This window comes from Mastigoproctus giganteus, chromosome 2, assembly GCF_048544385.1.
Source record: "Mastigoproctus giganteus isolate SK-2022 chromosome 2, ASM4854438v1, whole genome shotgun sequence".
NCBI lineage: Eukaryota > Metazoa > Arthropoda > Arachnida > Uropygi > Thelyphonidae > Mastigoproctus > Mastigoproctus giganteus.
In genome coordinates, this window is record NC_143576.1 from 67,321,901 (window position 1) to 67,330,898 (window position 8,998).

Consider the following 8,998-nt stretch of genomic DNA (forward strand, 5'->3'; position numbering starts at 1 on the left):
AGTGTCCTTAACAACTCTCCGAACCTTTGTATCGTCTGCAAACTTGGATATTAAGCTTGATATACCATCATCAATATCATTTATAAATACAGAAAACAAAAATGGATCCAACACTGAACCCTGAGAAACTCCACTAATAACATGAGTCCACGATGAGCAGTGACCATTGATTACCACTCTGTCTTCTCCCACTCAACCATCCAATTTGCCTCCAATGCCACACTGCTCCAATTTGTTCAGCTGTTGTCCATGGGCAACAGTATCAAAGGCTTTTCTAAGATCCAAATATATGATATCAAAGTTATTCCCTAGATCATAGTATGCAATCAAATTGGTCAGGCAAGACTTTCCATTAACAAAACCATGTTGTGTCTGAGCTATAACTAAAGTCTTCTCTAGATGATCTGGCAGTGGCAGTGGATATGAAGTCTTCTGACAGTGCAGACGGGCGGCAAAAGTAGCTCATGGTGTCTTGTCAATGATATACTGGAATTTTTCTAGCAGGGATAAGGAGGTGATTATTCCCTTGTATAAGGCAATGGTCAGGCCACACCTTGAGTACTCTATACAGGTCTGGAGGCCTCATTTTAAAAAGGAGGTAGAGCTGTTGGAACGAGTACAGAGAAGGGCAACAAGATTAGTGAATGACACGAAGGGTTGCCCTTACGAAGAAATACTTAAGTTTTGCAAATTACTGTATCTAGAGACTAGGCACCGGCGAGGTGATCTGATAGAGGTGTATAAAGCCTTGAATGGTTTGAGTATGTTCAATGCCGATGGGATTCTTCCTCTTGCTCAGAATAATCACCTGAGAGGGCATAAATACATATTGAAAAAAGACATTTGTAGGATAGATGTGGGGAAATTAGCCTTTAGCCAGCGGGCAGTTGGTGGGTGAAACAGACTTCCTTCCCTTGTTGTGGAAGTTGACACCCTAAATAAATTTAAAGCTCAGCTTGACAGGTAGTTCGAACGAACGGAGGGGTGAAATGGGAGTGGTTTTTTTTTTGGTTTTTTTTTTTGGCTGATGCTGCATAAGCTTGCTTTCTTGCATCATATGCCTCTGCTAATGCTAATCTCCTTGGCAACGTCGACTATTTCCGATAAAATCGGGGATGGCAAGTTCATACAAGCTGGTCAAACAGTTACCATAATGCCATAACATTTATCTTCGGAGATGATTTCATTTGTACTTGGAAGTACAAAGATACAATACCAGAGATGCCAAATGATAAATTTTTGATAGTACTATAAAGGATCTGCTTTCTCCAGAACAATTAACTTACATAGAGTCCCTGAGTATTGATGTTCAAGTCAATATCCTACAAGATACGATTCTGGAGGCCTGTGATGAATCCATCCCTTATCTCAAGAGGAAGCCTTATGGTGTTCCCTTGTGGTTGACTGTCCTATCTGATTTCAAATCTCTCGCCAGTGGATACAGGCGAGAATATAACAGAGCCAAGCGGAGCAGAAACCCAACAACGTTGGAAATACGAGTTTTACACAAAATATATAAACAGGTGGGAAAACAGTACCATCAAAGGACCTACTAACAGAAAAAGGCCTCCTGGGAAAGCTTCGTCAGGTACCAGGGAATCATTGATCCCTGGACACTGGTGTATAACTTATTAATAGCAAATCCTTTCCAGGAGAAGTCTTTGCCTCTGGGAAAATTACAGATAACTTACATACGCTGACAATGGAACACTACTTTGGACAGTTGAAAAGGCCTACGCACTTTGGATTCATTATTCTTATATTTTCTTTTTATGCGACGCAGAGCAGAAAGGAAAATAAAAATAAAATAACAAGTTGTATAAAACAGGTTTAATGTTAAAATACGTACAGTAAACAGTAATACAAGAAGAGCTTTCGGACAATATGTTGCCCTTCATCAGTTTTTTGACCGTTAATGTAAACGTCTAGGAATACAGAACCTATGCGCGTGCGATGGCAGTCATGTATGGTGAACTGTGTGAGGCAACAATTAGCTGCTAGAAGGTAAAGCTGTGGCTGTGACGTATGGGAACTTTGTGAATGCCAACGTTTGTCAACAATAAGGATGGTTGCTTCAGTACTAGGATGGACAACATCCTCTGCTTTTGTTAAAGAAGTATTAGGGCAAGAGATGTGCAGTGACTCCAACCAGGCGCTGTGCCAGTAATGGCGGGGCCGATCGATAACCATGACATCGCGGCGTGCGTCTATGTCGCGCTGGGTCGACCAGAATTGCTCAACACTAGCCGAGTGTTCTAAGTCCGCTAAACGAATGGCTCTTTCGTGTTCAGAATCATGTTTGCTTAGTCTTCTGCCAGTTTCTCCGACGTAGCAACTAGTGCACTCACGGCAAGAAATGCGAAAGACTAGTCCACTCTGCAGCAAGGTGGGAACTGGTGTTTTTTTTTTTGGAGACGACGGTCGCAACTTCCTACATAGGAGTTATAAACACTTTATTCCATGAGATTTTAAGACAACCCTGAAAACCTGCTGTGATAGGTTCGTGTGGTATGGGATAAAGGCGATCAAGGCGGAGTCCTTACCGTGAACGGTTCTATGGGTTGCTACGTGGTCACAGGTCTGTAGGTCGCACCTCTTAAGGTGCGACCTACACCTTAAGAGGTGCGGGTCGCCACACCTCGCAAGATCCGTCTTCACCCTAGCAATCTCAGTGTGCCTCTCATCTACAGAACTAGAGTGGATCCAGGCGCAGGTTAACAGGGCTCGTGCTGTACCGAGAAGATGGCTGAGTGTTTGAGGACAAGCATCGAAAACTGTCTATCGCAAACCGATGTGGGCTGACCAATTTACCAACTACCGCTTAGCACACACGCCCCAACCATCTTCTCGGCACTGCAAGATCCCTGTTAACCCGCGACTGGACACACTCTACACACTCTAGTTAGAATACAGTCCACAATACTGTATTCTGCGCTATAGAATCATTAGCATTATTAGAGTCACATGATGCAAGAGAGCAAGCTACTACAGCATCAGCCCATTAAAAAAACCTTCCCATTTCACCCATCCATTTGCTCCGAAATTTCTTTAAGCTGTCCACATCTACAATCACAGATGGAGGTTTGTTCCAGCAATCAACCACTCGCTGGATAACGCCAAAATTCCGTCCCCTCAGGCGATTAATCTGGGCAATATGCAGAAGCCTATCAGCCTGTTAACCTACGACTGGACACACTCTACACACTCTAGTTAGGGTAAAGTCCACAATACTGTATTCTGCACTATAGAATCATTAGCATTATTAGAGTCACATGGTGCAAGAGAGCAAGCTACAACAGCATCAACCTATTAAAAAAAAAACCTTCCCATTTCACCCATCCATTTGCTCCAAAATTTCTTTAAGCTGTCCACATCTACAAGCACAGATGGAGGTTTGTTCCAGCAATCAACCACTCGCTGGATAACGCCAAAATTCCGTCCGCTCAGGCGATTAATCTGGGCAATAGGCAGAAGCCTATCAGTAGTGAGTTTGCTTAAACCATTCAAGACCTTATGTACCTCGATCAGATCACTCATTTCCAGCCAATCAATTTGCATAATTTCAGCCTTTCTTCGTAAGAGCAATACATACTTTGTTCCATTCACTAATCTTCTTGCCCTTCTCTGTACTCGTTCTAGCAACTGTACATCCTTCTTAAAATGAGCCCTCCTGACCTGTATACTGTATGCTAAAGGTAAGGACTGACCATTGCCTTATAGAAGGGGATAATCACGTCCTTATCATTGCTAGAAAAATTCCTGTATATCATTGAAAAAACACAGTGAGCTATTCTTCAGACCGTCTGCACTGTCAGCAAACTGCATATCTGATTGCACGATTATCCCCCAGGTCATTTTCATTCTCTACCACCCTGATTGTACTACCACACAGTGGATACCTTATTCTGGGGTTACTGCTCCCCCATTTGTAGTACTTCACATTTATCAATGTTAAATTTCAGTTGCCAACTCTCAGACCATCAGTTCAACTTTTCTTGATCCTGGTGAAGTAGTACACTGACCGTAGTGTCATTAACAACCTTGCCAAACCTTCGAATCGTCTGAAAACTTAGACATTAAGCTTGATATCATTTCATCAATTTCATTAATAAATATAGAAAACAAGAATGGACCCAACACTGATTCCTAAGGACCCCAATAATAACATTAGTCCACGAATAACAGTGTACATTGTTTACCACTCTCTGTCTTCCCCCACTCAACTGCCCTTTAATCATAGCAGCAACATGCCCTTTATGCCACACTGTTCCAATTTCTACAATAGATCCTTATGGCTATCGTAGAAATTCGGTCAGATAGGCCAGACAAACTGTGCTTGTTACATGGGAGTCTAAAACGCTGATGAAACCGATATTCAGGTGACGTTTAAATCAAATGGACCCAATTTAGTCGAAGTCCGGACGGTCTGTGACAGCGAAATCCATTGCTCGTAACTTCTCGATGGTGGGACTGTTAGTAATCGTAGGTATAACCCCCATGTGCATGCACACTGTGGACCCAGGAGTGAACAAATGTAAGTTGGGGTCAAGTGTGGTGTCCACACTATAAGGAGGAATGCCACCCCTCTGTGTTACCCGACAATACTGGGGGACGATGACTCTCATCAACGAGTGCAATACCACCATTTTCCTTATTGCATGAAATCTTGAAGTAGCGGAACCCATATTTAGTCTCCAGAGCTAAGTTCCAGTCAGCCCCTCCCCATGTCTTCTATCATGCAGTATGATTGATATCTTTTGAGGTTATGATGATCACCATGGCAAGATCCAAACTTCCTTACATTTCGAGGGTACAGATCTAAAACGGTGTTCGCAGGCCTGCCACTAGTAAGTACACCTATTGATAACTCTCTAGGAGGCATCCGGATCAGCTAGTGTATAATCTACTCGAGGCCACGTTATATCAAGGATCTGGTTATATTCTTACCATGTGTATATTATATCCAAAAATTTCATTACTTCATACAGCATGTCTCCCCCTTACTTTTGCCACTATTGAATTCACCATTAATTCTCCATCTAATAGAGCAAACTAATGTGCAAAAAGATCCAACCCCCCCCCCCCCAATACTTCCTATTTCGTTTCACAAGTATACGAGGTCTCATTTCTAATCTCAATGTCCATTTCCCCTTACAGTCTTCCAAACCCCATGTACTTTTTCTGACAGAATCTCAGTTATCGATTGATTCAACTACTCCTCATCTCAGTTGCCCAAGTTATTCGTTATATAATTTTTCTCGCCTCAAAGATGTACTTGTGCATTTTTCTGTTCTGATGTTCACAATTATCAGAGACTTGATAATTTCGAACCTCCTTTTATCGATCTTCTCTGCCTTAAAATCTCTCTACTTCATTCTGTCAAATTCATCTGTTTTCTCTACCGTTCTTTCAATTCCACTAATGAATTGGAGCTTTTTGACTTCCTCTCTTTGCAACTAGACTTTCTCCAGTCCAACTTTACTAACAGTGAGGTAATTTCCCTTGGTGATTTTAATGTTCAGGTCAGCTGGCTTCGATTTTCTAGTCACACCGATCCAGCTGGTTGAGATTCTGAGGCTTGGCAATTACTAATGACTTCACACAGATTGTTTAATTTCCAGAATAACGGACAATCCTAACCATACAGCCAACATGTTTGACCTTTTTCTCACAAACAACCCTTCTAACAACAGAGTCGAAGTGAGTGGTCATTTAGGCACCCAAGATCATAACTGGAATCTCTAATGGAGCCTTTATCTCGTGGATATTTCAAACCTCGTGTTGTTTGGCATTACAAGAATGTAAAATGAGATGACCTGCGAGATTCTTTTGTTCTTTTCCTTGGTCGGATTACTGTTTCAAAACTTCCGATGTCAACGTTTGCTCAGATAGTGTCAGTGAAGTTATTCTTGTAGGTATGGAATTCTTCATTCCACACTATACTTTAAAATCTCGTCCTTTATCTAAACCTTGGTTTTCCAATAAATGTGCTAAGGCTGTTCAAGGGAAGAATGTTGAATATCGTAATTGGCTATTTTCCAACTCTTCAGATTCATTTTCTGCTTACACCAAATTTCGAAACAATTGTAAAGCAGTTATTAATCAGCCCACACTTGATTTTGAATAGCATAAGAGTAGAAAACTTGCTTCTTGCCCTAATGGTAGCCAAGCATTCTGGACTCTTGAAAAAGCTATTGGCCGCAACTTTTGCCCATCTCTACTCCCACCTCTGTCAAAACAATATGGTTCTGTTGTCACTTCAGCCAAGGCTAAAGCCGACCTGCTAGCATCCCATTTTTCTTCCAACTCATGTATTAATGATGAGTTGGAACACGCTCCATTCAATGCCTCCTGTGATCTTCCATCAAAAGGAGGTCAGAAAGATTTTGAACAATTCTGATGCTAAGAAAGCTACAGATCCTGGTGGTATTTCCCCACTTGTTCTCAAAAGCTGTGCTCCTGAATTTACTCCTGTTCTTTGACGGCTTTTTTCACTTTCTTATTTCAAAGGTGTTTTTCCTTCTGCTTGGAAATTTGCTCATATCCAACCAGTTCCTAAAAAGTGTGACAAATCACTCCCATCCAATTATCGTCCCATTGCAATTACTTCTATTCTTTCTAAAATAATGGAGAAATCAATTAACCGCCAACTCTTAAACTACCTAGAAACCTTTCGTCTGATCAACGATGGATTCCGTCAAAGTCAATCCACTGGTGATGTTCTGGCTCATGTTTCCCATTTATGGACAAATTCAATGGAAACGTTCGGTGAAACACATGGAGTTGCTCTTGACATATCAAATGCTTTCAATCGTGTTTGGCAAAACCAGGTTCCATTTTATGGTTTTCCAACTGTTTTTTGTAATTCAGTTTTCTCTCTAACCGCTCACTGAGGGTGATAGTAGATAGCTCTTTGTCTTCTAACTTCTACACTAATGCTGACGTTAGTGAAAAAGTTAGTAGTTGCCTCAATGTTCAGTTCTTTCCCCCACTCTTTGCTTCTTGTATATTAATGACCTTCTTCATTTGGGTGGAAATAATGCTATCCATAGTTTTGCTAATGATAGCCCATTGCATTTCAATTTCCAGTTTGAGAAACTTCACCGTGCCCAATCAACTTCAATTTCTCGAATATCTGCTACAAATTCCTTAAATGCCGAAGTACACTTAATTCTCCAGTGGGAAAAAGACAATTAAATTGATTTCAATCTTTCTAAAATTTAGTCCTGTCTTATATCTCGCACAAGGGATTCTTCTGGTCCCATGCTTACCTTTGGTGACACTCCAATTTCTGGGCAAGGTTATATATCTCTTTTGGAGATTACCCTGACTTCTAAACTCTCTCTTGGCACAAACACATTACAAATATTGCTTCCTCTTCATCTAAAAAACATGGTTTTCTCTTTTGTTCTCGGCGTTACTTTTCTTCCAAACAGCTTTTCACTCTCTACAAATTAAAAATCCGCCCTACCATAGAATATTGTTCCCACATCTGGGGCGCTGCCAACAAAACCTCTCCCAGGCTTCTAGATTCCATTCAGAAGAGGACAGTTAGGCTCATTAATGACTCCTCCCTCCACTCGACGTCTCATGGAGATCTGCACGGATCCGATTGATCTTGAAGAACCCGAAAAAATCACGGGAACTTCCGGAGTCGTACAGACCAATAGCACTATTACCGGTACTGAGCAAACTATTTGAAGACTTACTCCACAACAGAATAGAAACCCACTACCTAGAAGCAAGGCTATGATCCCCCAAAACTATCTGGCTTTCGTAGAGGCTGCTCCACTGTAGACGCCTTGGAACGTATAATTACTGCAGCTACCAACTGTAACCGCAAATACTTCCCGACAATCTCTATCGATTTTGCCGGGGCATTAGATTCACTCTAGTGGCCAAGTGTCCTCGGCAGACTCCGGGAGGCACATATCCCCAATAACCTGTACCTCTGTATCAAAACCTACCTATCTGATAGAAGGGTCTCAGTATGTGCTCCCTACTCTCAACTTACTCGGCCTATCTTCGGGGGGGGGGGTGCCCACAAGGTTCAATCCTGGGGCCACTTCTTTGGAATCTGGTGATAGATGGCTTACTCAATCAGAATCTCAATGGGGCAGATGCACAAGCTTTTGCAGACGACCTCGTCCTGATGCTGGCGGCGGACAGCCGGGCACAACTGGAAGTCACTGCAAACCGGACAACTGACTCCCTCCAAACGTGGGCGAAACAGAACCACTTAACGATACCACCAACCAAGACATCCTCAATACTCCTCAATGGTTCTCTTGACACGAGAAGACCATCACAAATCAAAATAGAAGGAACCACGATTAAACTAACTACAGAACTAAAACAACTCGGAATCGTATTGGATAAAAACTTATCCTTTACCCCACACCTCATCTATCTCCAGAGAAAGATCAGGAACTATTCAGCCCTCATAGCAAGAGTCACACGAAAAGATTGGGGACTAAGGAAAAGTACCCTGTCTCTCTTTTACAAGGCTTTTGTCATCCCTGCCGTCTCATACGCTTCAGGGATTTGGTACAACAAAGCAACCACAGCTGTCAACAAAAGGATATTAGAATCAATACAGCGTAGCATCTTGCTCACTATCACAAGAGCGTGCTGCACTGTCAGCTCTCATGCACTGCAGGCCCTGGCGGGATCACTCCCCCTGGACCTGGAAATTGTCCGCTGCGGCATGCTCTTTCAACTGTCCAAAGGCAAAAGTATATCCTGCATCGGCTTCACTACCGATCCAGCCAACAACAGCAACATAGAGAAACAACGTCTTATCAACCATCTCCAGCACACCTGGCAGTCCCGATGAGCAGAATCAACTAAAGGCACCATAACCCGGAAATTTATCCCAGTCGTTACCCAAGTCTACCCCCACCAGCCGGCCTGGTTCTCACCGGGGCTCTACACCACCTTCCTTCTAACGGGGCACGGTTCCTTTAATGCCAAACTTTCGACCTTCAGAATAAAATAA